We start from the raw sequence: 9171 nt of genomic DNA on the forward strand, positions 1-9171 counted from the left end.
CCAACCCCGTACGAAGGACGGGTATTCTACTAGTTATTAATAAAGTTGAGAATACTAAAGGTTCTACAAAACAAAACATTGAATAATAAAAATACATTTGTATGAAAGTAACAGATAGATTGACAAAATTGTAAAACGATCGTATAATATCTAACAATATCAAATTATTTACAGTATCACGGTTACAACTTTTAAACTACTTTTGTTATGACTCAATGTTAACCTCTTTAGGACCTTTCATTTTATGCTTTTGTTAGTGGGGACTGGTTAAAACACCACAGTAGGTTTTACAAATATGATTGTGACATGATATTATAATCTGAACTAGATTATGCGTGTTGATAATAATATGTATTTTAATTTAAGTACTTTAATTGATTCGGTTATATGTTTACCTCATATAACATTTGAACATGGATTGAAACATTAGATGTCTTTGGAATACTCTGAGAATGAGAAGCAAAACATAACTTTCAGCAATGATGCATCGAAATCTACCTTTACTGACTGATTCAGAAATGTAATTGCAAAATATTTTGTCAACATGACTAAAATGTTAAAAAAATAGATGTATCAGCACGAAATAGTTTGTAAGATAAAAAAAGCAGTCTAGGACAACTTATATAGCGTTCTAACCTCAAACATTGTTATTGTTTCAGTGTACAAATTCAATTGATACAAAATAACTACGTTACCAATTTCTGTTTGTAAACAAAAATCAATTTTTTAATGGTTGCGTTATAGCTATTTACATTACAAGTGTAGTAAGAGCGTTTTTACTTCACGCAGGTGAATATTGTGCAACGAGCGGAAGCGAGTTGCATAATTCACCTAAGTGATGTAAACAGCACGCTCTTGCGTAACGTGTAACGTACAAGATTTTACCTGACCCGACAATAAACATGGGTTACGTACAATATTTTTCATTATCCATTTCACTCATCTTCTATCAGTAACGTTCTTTTACTAACAAAAGCTAGGTTAGGTAGGTAATAGTAGTTTACGCAACGATTGCGTTAAGTGAGTCTTTACGACACGAGTAGAAAATTTAAGGCACGAGCCTTGGCGAGTGCCTTAAAAACTTCTACGAGTGTCGTAAAGACTATTAACGCGAGTTGCGTACACTACTTTACCTACGACCGTTTTTTAATTACTATCAATCTGGATTTAATTACTTACAATCACTAATGATAACTTTTTAGAGAGGTTATGTTTTCGTGTATTGTCATTGCCACTGAAAGTGATGCAACGACTTGTTGTATAATCAGCTGATTTCCTGTAATTACGTGTTTGTTAAACTTCGTTAAATATTACATTGCTAGCAGCATTCTTACCATAAATAATATTGTATCAGGTACAATTTGGCAAATATTTCATTTATTTTTGGACTTCCACCAACTTAATTAAGAATACGCGAGTATCAACATGAACAAGTCGGATCAACAATTAAATTGGTCAACTGATCAGCTGATCAGCCTCATTGGTTCGTTACCTGTGTGGATATGAGAAAACTATGCAGATATGAAATGAAACTATGCGGATATGAAAGTAAACAGCTGTAAAGTGAAACTTTTCAATTCTAAGAACTGGACTGAAATGGCTACTTTAAAAAACGGTCGTAGGTAAATACTTTAAAGCATGATAATAACATTCAAGCGCACAGCTGATTTCTAGCGTTGAACATCGTTGGCTCCATAGAGTTATATTTTTTAAGTTAAGCACTCAATGTTATTTAAATGGGTTTCTTTACATCACCGAGTGAGTTTTTGATACTTTACATCACTCGAGAAGTAAGGAAGTTGTATACATCACGCTTGGGATAGGGAAGTTTAACATGGCGGGTTAGGTAAAATCAATTTAAATTATTATTTACTACACAAATTATTTGTAATGTAAAACATTGTTCAGCACTCGGAGCAAAAGTATATCATTTATGGTACTTAAATTGTTTTATAGTACGTGGCAGTATAGTATTATTAGTTTATTAGTTGCTTGTTGCACTGTTCTACACACTGCTCAAGCTCTACAACTCATTAAGTGGCATCCTGTCCACACACTGTTGATATATACTGAATTGTGGCATGGTGCCACTATTTCGAGTGTAGGCTGGCGCGAGAATTGGCAACGTAGCATTTGGAAAGTTATAGTTCCGGCGGACGGCGCGAGGCGCGCTAGCTACCTGTATGGTTTCGTGTTCCACAATTCGGTGTGTACCTGCGCTACTTTAACTCACATCAACGAGTTCAAAAATACTCAATTGTGGCATGTGATGTTTAAACGACGTAATAATGCTGGAAAACCTCAAAAATGATCGAATTAGCTGTGGCACCCTGAAAAAGGTGCCACAATTTTTGAAGGTGCCACAGTACGGCCGTGTGCCTGTGAAGGATGCCACTATTCGGTGAATACAAACACACACCCACACACACACACACACACACACACACACACACACACACACACATATATATACAAATAGGCGTTTACTAACTTTTTCTCTTTTAAGTTAGAAGGATTCGTTGAAAATGTTTTTATTTCTTGTTCAATATTGATTAAGGGTGTTCATGATCAAATCAAATCAGTTATTTATTTTAACAATAAGTAAACAAACATAATACAAGATTTTCAAAATATAAAATACAAGGATAGTAGTACTTATGTAGGAACATAGAATAAAATGTTTATGAAATTGATAAAGTTGAATAAAAAAAGTTATTAATTAAATGATCAATTGTCTTATAGTTCACTAATAAAATAGCTTCAGATTTAAAATTGTTTAGTGATAATAACAAGTTAAAAATATAGTAGGTCAGTATGAGAATATATACAAATGCATAAAAAAGGATTAGTATTATTAATCCATACTCCTAAAAAAAAAATTGTCTTGTAGATAATAACTGAGTAAAAGGATGTTTCAATTAAGGGCATTAAAAAAAATATGTTAGTGTGCTTTAGTAAAAATACAAAACACAGTTAAAAAAAAACTAAACAGTTGAATCAAAGTGTTTATATTCAAAGTATTTTTAAGTGTAATATTACCTTTGTTGTAAGAATATCAAGGCCAATCCGTACAGTGTTAAATATTTGCCTATGTTGCTGGTAGGTGTGCTGATAGGAAAAAGTAAGATAGTTGTTTAACTTCTGAGGATTTTCAAACCATCGATCCTTTTCAGATCATTTCGTGTATTGATGGACCGCTTATTAAATATAAAATCATAAAAAAAACACTTTCATACTCATTTTATTTTGATAAGAAATATTATGATTTAAAGTCAAGTATGAAATCGTGGATGACCACATTTATGTTGTAATATTAAAATGAAGATTATTGCTTCAAAAGAGTGAACTATGAAAACTGAGCTATAGAATATAGAGTAGTTTTATTGGTTATTTTATTGATACTAATCGTACGTAATTAAATAAAATCGTTGTTTTAAATGTGAATATGATTTGTTTTGGATAACTGGTGAAAAATAGATTACTCAAAAACAACGCTTGCCAAATAATTTTATACTTGTGTTATTGTGAATAATCTTATTCATCCATGACCGCAAGACATGTGTTTTGACAATTCCTAGATCATACCTATACATTTCAACTACAAGTTTTAATTTGGATAATTTCAACGGATGTAAAAGAAATGTTTAGTTTGAAGAAAATTGTCCTATTTCCGAGTTCTTTGAATGTTTCTTGATTATTTAAAAAATAATGATATAAAGTTTACTTTTAAGAAGGTTGTGGCACAAAGACTTTAATTGAATCTCTTATTAACGCAAGTAAACCATTTTAACAACAAGCTCCAAGATTCTTCATTCGCCTGTACTCTTAAATTAAAACCTTATCGTCTTGTTGACACTTGGCTGGTACTGAAATTTCCCTAGATGGAAAAATTTTATGACGCAACATTATAAAACAGCATGCGGTCCCTACATAGTTGCTGACGGAATGTTACGACTGGTAATGTATGTGTTTGCGTCCATTAACATGTTGTAAACATGTGATGACGTAAAAATCAGTCCAATGATGTCAACACTGTGTTTGATGACAAAACAAATGCTTTTAATAATTATGTTCATACCGTTTTTCTACAAAAATAAATTATTAAGTAATGGTAAGTAATGCATGCTATATTTATATTTATAGTAACAGTTCACATATACCACAATCTACATAAATGTAATTCTTTAAAAGGGTATCTATTAAAAATCTAAATATCCCCAACACAGATAAAGCCTGTAGACGAAAAGTATTTCTATTTACCTGGATGAATTTTTACCCAAATATTCCCTTAAAATTTTCAGATTTATTCCCTACTTAGGTACTTAGGTTTGCAGCTACAGGGAAGGTAGTGACGTGTGCTTTTGTTTATTGAAATATTACTAACTTAGTATGGAACAAACAAAATTGCCAAATTTGATTAAAATATACCCATAAACAAGCTAACTACAACAGTTTATTAAATCTCCACAAAAATAACAAAGGGCATAAAAAATTTACAATTTGTTGAATTATCTCCATAACCGTTAGGCATGCAACAACGCTTAAATGTGACAAATTTTCAATTTTTAAGCTGAAATTTTTTTTTAGAAATTTTGAGATTTTGAGTTTTAGGGTCAAAAATGGAAAAATGCCGTTTTTACCACATTAACCCCATTCCCATAGTTTGAACATGCTGGTTCGCAGACTCATAGTATGAACTTTAACGCATAGTGTTGGTCTCTGTGGAATTTAAAACAAACAAGTCAATCGGTCCCGGGTCTAGGTCTTATCATGATACCTACGGCAATAACTTATCCCCTATATGGGAAATTCGCTAAAGAAATGTTTAGGAGTATAGGCCTTACACATTTAGGTAGACTGAATAGCTCGCAACACATACTATACTACGGTTAGTATTTTATAAATATATGTTAAAATTTACTAAAAGACCTTGTGCTGTTTATAAAAGTCCGCAGTGTTGTTTTTTACCTATCAATACAGTATCTTGAACTCAACTGATTCAAACTATCGATATCTCAAATTAAAGCCTTTATTTCTAGGAGCACTTTAAGACCGAGACATAAAATAAACTAAAATAACAATGGAGTTACGTATCATTGATTGCAGATAAGTCCTAAAATAATTATTATGATACGTCCTACTTCAGGTACGTCCGATCTTAATAATAAATAACTCAAATAAAAGCTGGTATTTCACTGAATGTTCTAAGGCCAAAATATATGGGATAATGTAACTAGAACTAGTGAATTAAAATACTGAAATAAAAGTTATAGTGTTTAATGTGAGAATTTGAAAAAATATCAAATTTATATTTGTTGGTCGAGTTATACAGTATATAAACGAATGATAATGCTTGATGACAAATCTGTGCTTGCATACCTTTAATGTATGACCAAAACTATGAAAATCGGCCGGGTAGAAGAGCTAATCGAACTCGGAAAAGAAACCCCAAATTTAAATCCCACAAGAAATGAACAGGGAAGAACTATACGTCAGATAAATGTATGCCCATGCTTGGTGGCAAATCTGTGCGGGCATACCTTTAATGTATGACCAAAACTATGAAAATCGGCCGGGTAGTAGAGACGAACCGACTCAGAAAAGCTCGCATAACTTAAATAGAAAATAATTAATACGCTCAATGTCCATTAAACTTGAAAATTGAAGCTTACAAGCTTTTCGAAACTATGGTTGTTAACTACATAAAAAAACACTTGGCAATATATGAGATAAAATAATCTACTATTGTAAGTATTAGTTTTCCTGCCTCTTATGCGTATCAAAAATTTATGTTGTCTACAATGGTTAAAATTTATGATCAGAACGATAACATATAAGAGTGAGAGTTTTATGTGCCATATATTGATATTTAACGTTACATGTATAAATAGCCTTACTATAAAACCTTGCAGTTTTATACATTATTTGTAATACGTGGTTTGGTTCAATTATATACAAAAAGCTGATAGTTTTTGGTAAAAAGTAGCCTTAGCATACAAGTAGCGATAATAATAAAAAAATCTTAAATTGTTTAACAATATAAAAGGATTGGTTTTAAGTAAGTTATGCAAGCTAAAGCTTCTCTTTAATGTAAATCCTGACATTTTCTTTGCGTGGGATATGTAAATTGTTATACGACTAAACATACAACTTCCATTATTTTCGTTTGAAAATGTCGTACAGATTAATTTAGAGTAGACCATAATACCCCAGTGGCATTAAACCTGCAGACTAAGTCAATTAAAATTTGCCTCATTGGATTTTTACTTGAATATTTTCCTAAATATGTCCTATTTATTTGCTATCAAAATATATTTGCTAGTTGGGTTAGTTTAACAAATACTTACCTGTTAATTTGTTGGGAAAGATTATAAATAGGGTTTAGGGTAAAACTTAAGTAGGTAAAATAAATGAATGAGACAAGTTTTATTAACATAAACCGGGAAACTACAACAGTCTAGTTATGTTCTATGTAAATCGCGTTTAGAGTTTGAATTTTTTGTGTTTTTAAATGCACTCTGTATTTATTGACCATACAAAACACTTTTAAATACAATTTTCTTTTGTATTTTGAGTTTTACTAATTGCCCAGAGAGAAATTTGGAAGTTCTATGACTTCAGGGTTAAAAATGGCAAACACCGATTTTTACTACATAGGTAAACCCCACATATAGCTCTGTTCCCTTAGTCGCTCATGCTGGTACTCTTAACTCATTCGCAAATAGATGTTACTTTTTCATACCTTTGTACCGAATTTGATCGAAATGGGATCATTTTTACTCGAGTTACTGCGCTAATGGGCAGACATATAATACATTTTATTTTATGGTGTTTTTGGTCTATGGGGACATCGAAACGAGGAAGTGTTTTAGACTCGTGACAAGGTTTTACAATGAGACTTACGGTAATAGCTTATCTCCTAATATGTGGGAAATTCACTAAATACATATGGAATATCAAGCCCTTTGGCAAAATGTGATGGTCATGAGAAATTTTTCAAAAGAATTTTTAATATTATATTAGTTTTTAGATTAAAGAGTTTGGTTATCAAACATTTATAATTGGGTTATAGTTTGATCATATGTCCAAAATGTCAAATTACAATTTCCTCTTTACATACTCAATTAAAGAACTTCTACATAACTAGGAATTTTACAGAAAATAATCCCTTAAATAATATATTAATTTCTTTTATTTTTAGCAGGCCAATGTCAACGATTATTTTAGTTTATTTTTTTCAATAAAAAAAAACTAAAAACTACTAGATTACGGGAGTTCACAGTGTTTTGTGGTAATAATGAAATAATATATAGTATTGGAAATCAGAAATAGGTCAAGTAATTTGTTTTAAATGAAGAATTTAAGGTATTTTATTAATTGTGTCGTTACATGAAAGATAAATTAAACTGCTAAAGTTGATTTCCTATAAACAATAAATCAATACTTCTGGGTATACCTTTTGTTTAAGATATTGTATATAAATGTTTTACTTGGTTTCGTGATGGGTCTAAATAATATAAATTACCTAAACAATCACCGATTATTATAAATAAATTGTGTTTGATGGAAATTCCCTGAACCACCCATAATATCGATATAAAATACAATTATATATATAAATGAATTTAGTCTTTTACTTTTTGGATTTTCTTAGGGATTGATTGTCTTAAATTAGGACTAAATTCAACAAATATTTCAGTTGTTTACAGTAACTACACTCCACAACACGGTAAATATTTGGGCAATATCCTCCGTGTTTGGATAGCGCTAACGACCGGAGCTGGGTGTGTCCGAGGTATCTATATGTAAACAGCTCTGAGTTATTAAAATGTGTAATTTAACGGATTAAAAATATTTATAGTTAATAGAGTGAGTGAATAATAAACTAAGTAGCTAAAACTGCAGTTCACGTTATAAACGGGCAGTTGATTAATGAATAAATAAACAAGTAAAAAATGACTTTATCAGTTCTTCAAATACCTGGCTGAAATAATAAGCTGTTAATCAACCTGTGATAAGAAAATACTTTTTCAAAATTGTATGTACACATTTGACACGTTTAGGATTGTACAAATACAGAAGATAAACATTTTGAAAACATTATATTTGTATGGAAGAATTCTAAAGGTGGAATCTTCAAATGCTGACCAGGTTTAACGGCAGCAGTAATTTTAGTAAATTACTGATTTTGTTTTTTAAATTGTATTTGCTTATAATAAAATGTTAAAAGAAATTGATTACTTTAAATACTTTATTACTGTATAACTGAAGGGATTTATTAACTAACTGGTGATGATGCTTGTATGTTAAATATGGTAAAACTTAATGCTCATGTACCTAATATAGTGCCTTGTGAATAAGATTGTTAATATAATTGAGAATTTAAAGAGAAAAACAGAGAACATGGAAAAGAAAAAGAGCCCATTTAAAATTAGACGGAATTAAAAGATAAATTTAAGGACGTCCTTTATTTTTAGCTTATAAAAAGGGTTATGTAATTATAATGTTTATACAAGTGTTTTGTTTTTTAAGCAGTTTGTCTGGATTCTAGTCAGGTACATTTTTATCATTTTATTAATTAGTATTCTGTGCAAAAATTGTTTTTACATTAATTCTTATAAAACTGTAAAAGTGTTATTTATCAAAGTGTTTGTGTTGGTTTTAGTGATAAAGTTTTAATCAGTAAGTTACTATTCGGTGCGAAACGTGTTTGTAGCTAATATAACTTATGGAGCTGCTAATATACTGTTAATATAGGACACATTTCACCCGTTTGCTTAACCTTTTATTTAGAAAAAAATTAATCCACACAGAGTGTCTTATCTGACTCCAGAGTGGTTTACCCTGCTTCAAACCACGTGTTGAACTCACCAAAATCAGACGCGCTCCTCTCTTAGTCAAACACCGCACAGGAATGGACGATGGGAGCGTCTGGGTTGCGTTTTGTACGGGTACAACCCGCGTGCGCGTGTCCATCCTCCTCCCACTGCTGCCCCCACCCTACCCTGCAACTATTACACCCTCACAATCCTTCCAGGAGCCTTCTAGGCGGAGTGCCGCTGGTAAACATACTTGTATCTACCTCCTCTCGGGACGTATCATTTGAATAATTGGATTGGATTTGAGCGGCTTAAAATCGAGATTTACTGCACCTGATTTAACTAGTTAACA

At 31.3% G+C, this 9171-nt stretch overlaps 1 protein-coding gene across 1 annotated transcript in view; it reads right to left on the reverse strand.

Moving 5' to 3' along the window:
- LOC129004389 (allatotropins-like) overlaps nucleotides 1-8913 on the reverse strand; it is a 46210-nt gene extending 37297 nt beyond the window's left edge. The window contains exon 1 of the mRNA XM_054432960.1: nucleotides 8872-8913. The gene's annotated coding sequence lies outside the window, so the exon portion shown is untranslated. The remainder of the gene's footprint in view (nucleotides 1-8871) is intronic.
- Nucleotides 8914-9171: the final 258 nt, after the last annotated feature.

This window comes from Macrosteles quadrilineatus, unplaced genomic scaffold, assembly GCF_028750875.1.
Source record: "Macrosteles quadrilineatus isolate MER2022 unplaced genomic scaffold, UCM_ALF_1.0 Scaffold_9__3_contigs__length_116548681, whole genome shotgun sequence".
Classification (NCBI taxonomy): Eukaryota; Metazoa; Arthropoda; class Insecta; order Hemiptera; family Cicadellidae; genus Macrosteles; species Macrosteles quadrilineatus.